Source organism: Pteropus medius, unplaced genomic scaffold (genome assembly GCF_902729225.1).
Source record: "Pteropus medius unplaced genomic scaffold, Ma_sr-lr_union100, whole genome shotgun sequence".
In the NCBI taxonomy this organism is placed as follows: Eukaryota; Metazoa; Chordata; class Mammalia; order Chiroptera; family Pteropodidae; genus Pteropus; species Pteropus medius.
In genome coordinates this window covers 13,870,459-13,881,305 of record NW_024354500.1, presented here as the reverse complement: position 1 = coordinate 13,881,305, position 10,847 = coordinate 13,870,459, and the positions used below count along the sequence as shown (strand labels likewise).

The 10,847-nt window shown below is 35.6% G+C and overlaps 1 protein-coding gene across 1 annotated transcript in view; it reads left to right on the top strand.

The window, feature by feature from the left end:
* The first annotated feature begins 1,849 nt into the window (after positions 1-1,849).
* The window catches only part of LOC120594938 (uncharacterized), a 236,289-nt gene continuing 227,291 nt past the window's right edge, over positions 1,850-10,847 (top strand). The window contains exon 1 of the mRNA XM_039853154.1: positions 1,850-10,788. The gene's annotated coding sequence lies outside the window, so the exon portion shown is untranslated. The remainder of the gene's footprint in view (positions 10,789-10,847) is intronic.

Here is a 10,847-nt window from a genome sequence, read left to right as displayed (position 1 = left end):
GATGGAAAAGGTCACTATACAGAAATACCTATTCAAAAATCAGTGAAAAAATCTTTACTGAGAACTTAGTTAGATAAGCATATATTATTGAGATGCATGGGTGTTATTTATTTTACTTGAAGCTTTCTTTTCAGTAATATTCAGCATGGATTAAAAGGTGATACCATTAATGTGGTTCTCTAGTCCTTTTCTATATGGCATTCAAATAGAGGTTAAAAAGTGAAACACAGAAATCACTGAGAACAAGAAAAAAATATCAATCGAGGAGAAGGTGGGACTATAAAAAAAGGAGAGGATCTGGAACAAAATGTCAGCTAGATAGGTCTACATGTTCCAGATGACATCTATAAATTAGAGATTATAGTGCCCAGCAGGTCATTACACTGGCCGAAAGTTTTTGAACCCAGCATATTGAAGAACTTTTGTTTCTTACAGGCCCACATCTCCAAATTTACGAAGAAAGTCAATGAGAAAATTATATATGTGTGTGTGTATATGTGAGTATAATTTTATAATATGATTTATTTGAAAAAGTTGTATAAATAAGTTAATAACTTTAAAATTTTAGTTCTCACATTTATAAAATGATATAAATCTACATATATTTGAATATTTTTATAACTAGATTCTATGGATACATATGTGGATGTTCCACATATGAATTTACAGTGATGAAAACAAGAATCAGAGTTATCAAAAAGCAGTGACTTTTACACACAGAGGGCTTTTTCAAACAGATTGCTGGGCCCCACCCCTAGAGTCTCTGATTGAATAAGTCTGGAGTGGGGCCTGAGAATCTGCATTTCTAATAAGATGTTGCTGAAACTGCTGGTGCAGGACCCTACTTTGAGAACTACAGACCTGTAAATTTAGTGATTCCTCATACATGATGTTTTTTAACTCTTGACCACAACCCTAAACAATGGGTATTATTATTCTCATTTTATACAAGTGGACACTGAGACTCAGAAGATTAAAGAGATTACCCAAACTCACTCAAATGATGTGAGAAGAAAAAAACAAAAAAGAATTCTGTTTTGGTACCAGTTTTTTGATATTCCTTCTTTGATATCTGATATTATTCTAATACTATATTTGATTATGCTTTATTTCTGAAAGAGTTTTGCTATATAATTTCTTCCATTATTTATAGCAGCAGGTGCTATATTTATGTCTGACAGGTTTCTTCATTCTTCATTCATGAATGAGATACTGTCTATGAATTGAGTATAACTCTTAAATATATAATAATAGACAGAATCCTAGTTCAGATAAGGTGTAGATGACATTTGTATTATTTATTTTAGACACAGTAGTATTTGGCCTGTGTCACACGTTCAATTATTACTGTACTCTCTTTATTGCTAGCTATGGACTTGAACTTCAAAGGTTAAAGTAAAAGAAATTTGGAAGATAGAAGTGAATTAACTTTTATTTTATGTTAATTAAGTAACAAGCTGGGCATTTTATTAAGTCCATTATTTCACTTGCTTTCAATAAGGAGGACAGAGGGAAACAGAGATTATAGCAGGATATAGATATGCAGGCAAAATTAAAAGTACTTTTCATAAAGAATGAACTCCTTAATAAACTAAGAAAGATTTTAGGATTCTTACTATGTTAATATTTTTAATTCGGATTCAAATTAAGTAGCAATGGATCCATGCTTTCTTCAATACCACCTTGCCAGGCAAAATTATGCCTGTTGACTCCTGTTTTAAAAGTTTGGGAGTGCTATATTTTTCAAGCCTATAGTTTTAAAGTTTTGAAATTTTATATATACATATATGTGTACATACATACATATATACATATGTATGCGTATAATTTTATATATGCATAAAAATGCATATATATGTATATATTTATTTATTTTTAGGCACTCTGCTTATTTTGTTCTAGTCTTTCCAATTTTTTTCTTCTTCCTTCCTTCACTGCTCAGTCCAACACAAACGTTTCCCTTTCAACACACAGTTCTGCTCATTATTTAAGGCTAGAAAGGCATTTTCTCATGCTATTTCCAGAACACCTCAAACTGAGCTTTGTGTCTAGGCCAATTCCTATGGAAAACCCGACCAAAAGCTTCTGGAAAACTTAACTAGTGTCATCAGCAAAAGGAGCTTTAGATTCCATGGCCCATTTACCATCTTCTTCAGTGAATAACAAATTGGTTGGACTGTATTGCCATTATGAGACTATCATAGCAGTAAATTTCATGGAATAACTCAACCATAATTACAAAGAAAAACCAACATAGCAATAAAGCAATTTTGAAGACTATTTCTCATTTAGACCAAATTTTCTATTCTGGGAACATGGTCACACTAAACTCATGAAGGGTCAGCATGCAAGAGGCAAACAACAGACTGCTGATGTGTTCCTTAAAAAGCACCTCTCTTCACATGATGGGTTGGACTTTAGGCTGTAAGAATGCATTCTCAAATTTTATGAGAATGAAAATTTTTCCAGAGTAGTGAGGGTGTAGAATGTGTTCTCACGAGAAGGGTCTTCCTGGAGTATACCATATGATTGCTCTTTATATGCAAGGTCTCAGCTTCCCTTGCAAAGGCTTACAATTTGCACATAGGCTTACCATTAAAGCTGGAACTTTAGTTTCCAAATAGCTTAAGTTACCCTCTGTTTGGTTTTGTGGGGCAGGAAGGCAGGTGTGTTGGCCTCTTTTTCTTTCATTATTGGCTTGTCCAAAGTTCATGACTAATTGCTGAAAAAATAATCAGTGACCTTTTAAATGCCTTTAACTGTTTTTCTTCTTTATTATTCCGATAATCTTTTATTAAACACCTTTTTTCGTGAGCTGTTCGCATTACTAAAATAAATTCACATCGTCCTTTTGATGCAACAGTCAGTCATTTGCTGTTTTGACTTGGCACTTCATCTGGCACTTCATCACAGATTTAAAGTTTTTATGTCTATGTAAAAATTTGTCTGCATTTTAATAAGTTCTACCACAGAACCATGGTATAGATGTAGAGTGAATATATCTATGCTAGCAATATGAATAATAAAACCAGACTTGAGGCTTCTGTATGTATTTTTCTGGTGCTTTGTAATTATTACCTGAACTTGTGCAGGAATAAAGCAAAGGTGGGAAGAGCAGTGTCACTTGGTGGCTAAGGGCATGGATTGTAGTGGCTGAAATCCATTTTTTGCTCCTTAGCTGTGTCACCCTTGGATTCTTCTTTACCTTTGGTGGCCTTATTTTTATTTTTTTTATTGAGATTATCTAATTTTCTCCTCAAAGTATTCTTTTGAATATTAAACAAGAAAATATGGGTAAAACATCAGGCATAATGACTGGCATAGAGCAAGAACTCAATATAGACTAGCTCTCTGTTGTATACAAGTTACCTGGTTCAGTGGCAGTGTTGTTTTAACTTATATTAGTAACATCTGTTGTGGTCAGAATCATTTTAGCACTACCCTACTTCTTCCTTTGTATGTTTATTTCTCCAAGTTTCTGATGTGTTTATTCCATGACTCAATTGGACAGGTAACTAATTTGATGACGTCTAGGGAAGCAGGCAGTTTCTAGGTCCTTCCTGCTACTTGGGTCTTCTGCAGACTTGGTCTCTACTTTGTTTTGAAGAAATGCTAAAGGGAAAGCTGGGATTTGACTACCAAATATAAAAGTCTAAGGAGATGGGTTAGGTTTAGTGCATGCATGTTAGTATGTAAATGACACTGCTTAGGACTCATTTATATAGAAATCATTGAGGAGTCCTCCCAACTTGTTGATGTAGCTGTTCTTTGAGCAGAGGACTGCACTTTGTCCACTTTAGGGGACACTTAGTTAGCAGGCCATGAGAACATTTCCGGGAAAAAATATTAGAGGAACATTGCCATTTTCCTGAGCCAGAAATTTCTGGACAGTGTGTAAGGGGGTAAAAGGGCAGACTGGTGACTGAAGAAGTAAAGAGAAGGTGTTTTTTTCTGACTCTTATGGCTCTTTCCCCTTTAACAGTCCCATTCCTCTCCTGACACGTTAAACCTGGGGTTTTCAGGGCCTCTTCTTCACACTTAGAGCTCTTCTCACTACACACACTCTGGAGGGATTTAATCTCCCCTTGGGATCTCAATTACCACTTATATTTCCCTCTCAGATATTTCCCCTGATGCTCATAATCCTAGTTGTGACTGCTGGTTGAATATTTTCTTCAATGAGGTTTGTGGGCTGCCCAATTTCAGTATGTGTCACAGTAAAACCTTCATGGAACCAACTCAACCAGCTCCTCTCCCTGTTATTGGTAGATTCTCTGTGTTATCACTGTTCACCTATGATGCAGTTTAGAAATCTAAGCGTCAACTGTGGGTCCTTCCTTCCTTTCATCACTTATACCCACTAGAATTTGACAATTTTACTTCTTACTTATTTCTTGAATCTATCTCTTTCCATTTGTATATTGCTTCAGTGCTTTATTTTATTACTCATTTGCTTGCTTACTCATTTATGCAATGTTTCAGTAGACTTCTAATTAGACCTATCCTCCATGCAGCCACCAAAGTGGTGGATTTGAAATGTAAACCTGATCATTTTCCTTCCAGCCTTGAAATAAAGTTCAGGCCCCAAAAGATGATACCAAAAGCTTTTCATCACTTGGCACTGACTGGACACTCACTGTCCATATTTGATGCTCCAGCAATATTGAGAGGCTAATGGATCTCCGTATATAGCAGATTACCTCTCTCTCTTTCTGCGTCTTTTTTTGTGTGTGTGTGAGTTGTCTCCATGCCCTTTTATGCTGTTCTTTACCTTTTCACCTGCCTAATTCCTACACATTCTCTAAGTCTTAGGCAAGATGGTCATTTCTCTCCCAAAGGCTTCATTGAATTGATTTCTCATTTAGGTTGAATTGCCATTTGTCTTAATTTGGGTTCCCTAGAGGCAGATCCTGAGCAGAAAATTCATGTGAATGTGTTAAGATGGCTTTCCTGGAAACATCAACAGGGGAGAAGGGATGTGGAACCAGTAAAAGAAACAAAACAGACAAGGAAATATGTTATCACACAAAATTCAACCAAGGGTAACTTTGGCTCAGTCTCACAGGGGAGCTCTGAAAAGAGTGTCATGCCTCAAAGTTGTCTTGATTGGTCTGAGGGAGAAGAAGCGGTTACAGTTCTGCATCTTTTGTTTATTGTTAAAGGTTTTCCTCTAGGAGAGGCATTTTAAGCTGTTGGTTGTATGCAAACAACCAAGCATGGGTGGTTGTTAAGAGGGAAAGCACACTCCAAGAGAATGTGCATAAAAACGCTAAAGGGACTGAGGAATAATAGTGGAGCACGTGCTCATGGATTCCATTCTGGACAGTCCCATGGTGCCGTCACATCCAAAAAGTGAGATTTATTCATGTTGCTGTAGCAAGGGGAACATACTACAGAAGAACTGCGGGGCATCTCATTAAGAGAGAGTGGGGAGACCTTGTGCTGAATGATTCTTAGGAGGGATCAGGAAAGTGGACATCAGCTCTCTACTGATGCTGTCAAAGGGTGGGGCAGTTCAGCAACTGGGCATCTCAGTGATCTTCGTGCAGGAGGCAAGAGGAGTGAAGTGGGGCTGCGGATGTCAATGTAGGGGAAGCAACAGTCGACTCGGAAGAAGTTATCAGTCATTTCACAGCTACAGTGTGGCCTTGGATATGTCTGTCATGTTAGAAATATTGTCTTCCATTGACCTTGTCTATGCCTAATTGGATAACACTGTTGATATTCTGTTAGAAATATCACAGTTTAAGTATCGGCAGGGCTCATTTTCACTTTCTCATTATTCATCACCTTCATGAGTTAGTCCATAAATCCTACCACCTGGGGCAGACTGAACAACTAACATATTACTTAATTTTAAGGGTTTATAATTTAAAGTAATTTCCCCTAAAATGAAGTTATAGAGAAGCTCGTAATATATCACAGCCACTTTATTAGTTGCAGATAAAACACTCTGGTTTGTATTAGGTGATTGGCATCAAGAGATTTGGGGCAGAGGGTTTGGATTAACAATTTGGTTGACGACAGCCTGGTACTCACTTAACACATTACTACTCTGCTTGCTTGGAGCTTGGGAGGAGGGGGAGGGAGCGAACCAAATGTTTCTTCATTCAAGATGGACCAGATTTCCATTGTGACTCTTATTTTTTCAATGGGACTCAATTATCAGTCAAGGTCCCTGCACATAGCAGATGACATATTCAGTGTAATTTCAAGAGTGTATTAAAGGGGTTATTTAAAGAGATGTGGGTAGGGTACAGGGAAATCATGTGGGTATTCTAGGACAGCTGTCCATAATCTTTTTGTCACCAGGGACCAGTACTCCTCTGAGAAGCTAATGTCTGATGATTTGAGGTAGAGCTGAGGTGGTGATGCTAGTGCTGGGGAACAGCTGCAAATACAGATGAAGCTTCACTCGCTCACCTGCCACTTACCTCCTACTGTGTGGCCTGGTTCCTAATAGGACATATACCCATACCAGTTTGTGACCCAGGGGTTGGGGACCCCTAATCTAGGACACAGGGCTGGTGGAGACGATGTAATTATTCCTGTGCCTGAAGGAGTGAGGGGAGGACATTTTGAAAGAATCTAGAGACAGAAGAAGACTGTGTGGAAAGGACAACCTAACAGAACGTGACCTTCACTCAAGGGATTCAGCAAATTGGGGTAATTCTCCTCTGAAGAAGACAGGGAAAAAGTGCCCAGACTTCATTCTCTAATATCTTACTGATGTTTCCACCAACCAACACAATAGGAAGGCAGAGGGCAGAGGAGTCTTTGATAAGATTTATCCAAATTAGCCGCCTGAGCACAATGCAGGGTGAGTAAGGGTGGGAAGTGAATCTGAAGGAGTGGATGGAATCTGGCACGACCCATCAAAAGATGTCTGAATTTGCTTTTATCTGAATTGTCATACTTATGTTAACATAGAGGAATAGGAACCAAACTGGCTCAGGGAAAGGTTTTCAATGGATAGCAATCTTCTGGTACCTGCTCCTTTTGACCATAAATTGTTCTTCTGAAGATCAGTAGAATGACTTTTACCAGATAACAATGCCTCCAATGACAGGTAAAACAATAGACTTTGTTAAAAAACAAAAACAAAAACCAGAAACTTGGATTGTAGTCATCTACGAATATGACCACAACAAATGTACCCATGCCTTACATCTAGTTATGCCAGGAATATTTGTACTTGGATCATTTTCTAGTTGTTTATGAATATGCCAAAGGATTGTTCTGCAGGTAATTCACTTGTATCATGACCTGTGTACTTGTCTAAAGTTTCTCAATGAATCTTAACATATCTAGGTAGAATCAACACCCCTGTAAAACAAACAAATAAATAAAAACACTTCTGGCACCATGTATAGAATTTAGAGAATGTAGTTTTGCACTGAGAGCTATTCGAATAGAAAAAAAATTCTAAGATAAAACATTTAGCAGTTTTCTCATGGGCAGGTGTTATTGTCAAGGTCTCAGAAGTAGTTGAGAATAGGGGGAGGGTTTTGTTGGAGGTAGGAAGAGGAATACCAATGTGAACAGTTTTTTAGGAAAAGATCATTGGCAGGTAAATTAGGTGAAAGGATTAGAGAAGAAGAACTACCTAAAGTGAAGTCATCCATATTGATATCTACATTATCTCCTTCTTTATTTACAGAGCAAAAGAGCAAAGATAATAAGCATTAAAAATGGTGAAATGATAAAGATAAAATAACTCAGGCAAAGAGTTTTCTTGGGAAAAGAGGAATTTTCTTTGATGTCTAAGAACAAGTACAGTTACTGAATTTCTATGAAATAAATAAGATTAAATTAATACATGTAAAAATAGCACCTTTTGGGAAAATATTAGATTGTAGGTATGAAAGGAAAGAAGAAGAATAAAGGAAAGTTGGAAATAATTCACTTTATAGATGCCAAGAATAAAGAGAGAAATTAAATGTGACCAATATGAGAAGTGTATGGAAACTGGTAAATAAATATTACTAATAATGCAATGGTATATCTAGATCTTCTTTTTAGGATTATGTGGCACATGAAATATATTTGGTAGGCATGACCAAAGAATGGAAAAGATTCCAATAACAGTTACTTATCTCAGCCTCTGCATGTCACTGTGACCTAGGGCAAGTCTCTGCATCTGCTGCCGGTTTCCTTGTCTCTAACGGACAAAGTTGAGATAGGTAATCTTGAAAGATTTTTCTAATGCTAAGTTTACATTATACTAAATAAGCTTTTATTCTACCATGGACAATGACCCTTGCTAATTTGTTTAACGAGATATAACTCATGCATAGTAAGTTCGTATATGCACAAATCGTACCTGTAGAGCTCAGTGAGTTTTTAAGTGCATCTACAACCACCACCCAAATCAAGACAAAGAATATTTTAGCATCCCAGAAGTTTCTCTTGTTTCTTTTCCCAGTCAACATCCTCCTGCCTAAAGGTAGTCATTTAATTTGACATCTATTTCAGTAGATTAGATTTGCCTGTTTTTGAACTCCATAAACATGAAATCATACAATATTAAAAATATCATTAATTGACTTACTGTAAGTGTTATTCAGAATAGATAAACTTAAGTATAATTGGTGTTAATTGCCTCAGTATGGTGTTCTACAACTTTATGTGCTCATTGCATTTAATGTAACTAAGGTGGTTCATGTAATTTTATTTATTGTGCCAAAAAGCACAATAAATGTGGGAATACCTCCCTTCTCAAATATGACTATCAAATTCTCACTGAGTTTCAAGATCCAGTTCAAGTCCACCATCTCTGTGAAGCCTTTTCATAACTATTCAAGTTTACATTACTGGCCTGCTTTTCTGAACTCTGTTTAGTTTTTAGTCTATAGTACTTAGTATGGTCATTAATCATACAGCACTTCATATTATTTAACTGTTCCACATATTTGTAGTGACTTTTTTTCTAAAATAGTGCACATGCCAATGAAAAAAGTTTCATTTGCTTTTTATTTTTAATCCCAGAATAATGTAAATACCAAGGTCATGACAGAATTTGCACATGCATACAAAGTGCTCACCACTTTTCACTTAATTACTAAGGTTTTCAATCCAATTATGCTCTACTGCAAAACTATCCTTTATAGGTGGTTCTATCATATTTTCACTAACATCATCCTGGTCTTGGAATTGAGCCAGTGAATTCTGTTTAAATGCTTCTCTCTCAGAAAATTGTTTCGAGTGACACCTGTTAGATGATCAGTTAAAGAAATAACTTTATTTTCCACTTAGGCTCCCTATCTGTGGGTTTTAATTCATACTACTAGAAGGAATTGTCACTATATTCTGATGTAACATTTATTAGGCTCCTAACAGGTGCCAATGCTGTGATGTGTGTTTGTATGTGTGTGTGTGTGTGTATGTGTGTGTGTACGCACACACAGTATTAGGCTTTTAATAGATGACATAAGTACTGGGTAATAAATTAATGGGAATAATATAAAATATCACTATCCAAATATCTAGAGTAATTTTTTCTAAGTTTTTTAAAATAAAATCTTTGAAAGTAATCAAATTAGAAGTAAAATATTAGAAAAAAAATGTCAAAATGATGTTTTTTCCCAAGTGATTTTTAGCCACTTTTAAACTCAAGGAAATGAGACATTTATTTGTATTTAAAACTTTAGTAATGAGTATACAATTCGGTTGAAAAACTCTTAGAGGAAAATTAGGCTAACATATATTAAAAATTAATGGAAAGTTATTTTTTGAGGATTATGATTAAAATTAATGATAATCTTGCCTAAATATATTCTGAAAGCACTGACCATTTTAAATTAAGCCTTAAAATGCAGGGATTGGGGAAGGTAGGAACACATTGCCAGACAGTGATGTGGTCACAATATGGTGTGCAAACCTGTGCCATGAATCTTTTCCTGACTCAGCCTTATACTCAAGTCAGCATATCATTAAAAAAATAAACAAGCAAAAAAACAAAAACAACAAAAAATTTTCGTAGACTCCCAGATGAATGTGGCTTTCCTACCATATTAGAACTAATTGAATTCTGACATAATACCCTGTTCCTCCTCTGTTCTAATTCTTGGGTATTTACATAGCAATTTTGGTCATATTTTGGTAATGATGTAGATTTATGGAGAATCATAACAGATGATTCATACAAAATCTTTTCTTTTTTTTTTTTCATTTCTGGAATCCTCTTGGCCTGACTTCCAAAACTCAGCCACTAATAGAACATAAATACAGAGTGGCTATGTTTCTATTTCTAAAAAAAAGTTTAGTAACCATAGTACTGAAGACCTGGGGGTGGTTGGATTTTGGTACTTACAAATAGGCAAAACATACTCATTTGCAACTTTTTAGGGTTGCATTCATTCTGTGTTTATCTTGGTGCTTTGTAATAACATGACTTACTTTTGTCAATGCTGTTTATATATATATGTATATATATATATTCTATATTATTTTCTTTAAATTTTTCCTACTTATTTTTGGAGTGATTAATTGGGATTTGAAGAACATTTTGAGAAGTTTGGGAGTGAATAGGTATAGAGCAAATAGGTAAGACTTCTAGATATTGTTTTCGTTAAACTTGCCTACAAAATTTTAACCTCTTTCTCTAAAACATTTAGCACTTATGATCTAGCATGTTCTTTAGGTAACATGGTATTAAAATTGGAACTGGACTTCATTTTGATATTCTTCCAATGGAAATAAATCTTTTACTTTTAAGAGAAAGGAGAATCAGTCCTAGTCTGTAAGATAACAGAAAAAAAAAAGGACTACATCGACCAACCTGAATATGTAAGTTCAAATTTACCATTTAAAATGGTTTATTTTCAACTTTTTAAACTTGAAAATGA